Here is a 446-nt window from a genome sequence, read left to right as displayed (position 1 = left end):
TTCTCCGCTTGTGCTTTCATTGTTATAGATCTTGTGAGCTGCCTAACATGATCAAGATCATCTATTTGTAATGCTACATGTTGTGTTTGGCGAGATCCGATGAATAGAGAATACTATGTTAAGTTGATTATCAATCTACATATATGTGTTGTTTATGTTCTTGCATGCTCTCCGTTGCTAGTAGAGGCTACGGCCAAGTTGATACTTGTAACTCCAAGAGGGAGTAATTATGCTCGATAGTGGGTTCATGCCTCCATTAAATGCGGGACGAGTGACGGAAAGTTCTAAGGTTGTGGATGTCTTGTTGCTACTAGGGATAAAACATTGATGCTTTGTCTAAGGATATTTGTGTTGATTACATTACGCACCATACTTAATGCAATTATCTGTTGTTTACAACTTAATACTGGAAGGGGTTCGGATGATAACCTCGAAGGTGGATTATT

The sequence above is a fragment of the Lolium rigidum genome, chromosome 4, assembly GCF_022539505.1.
Source record: "Lolium rigidum isolate FL_2022 chromosome 4, APGP_CSIRO_Lrig_0.1, whole genome shotgun sequence".
Lineage (NCBI taxonomy): Eukaryota > Viridiplantae > Streptophyta > Magnoliopsida > Poales > Poaceae > Lolium > Lolium rigidum.
The sequence above is the reverse complement of the archived record's forward strand: the minus strand, read 5'-3'. Positions refer to the sequence as shown.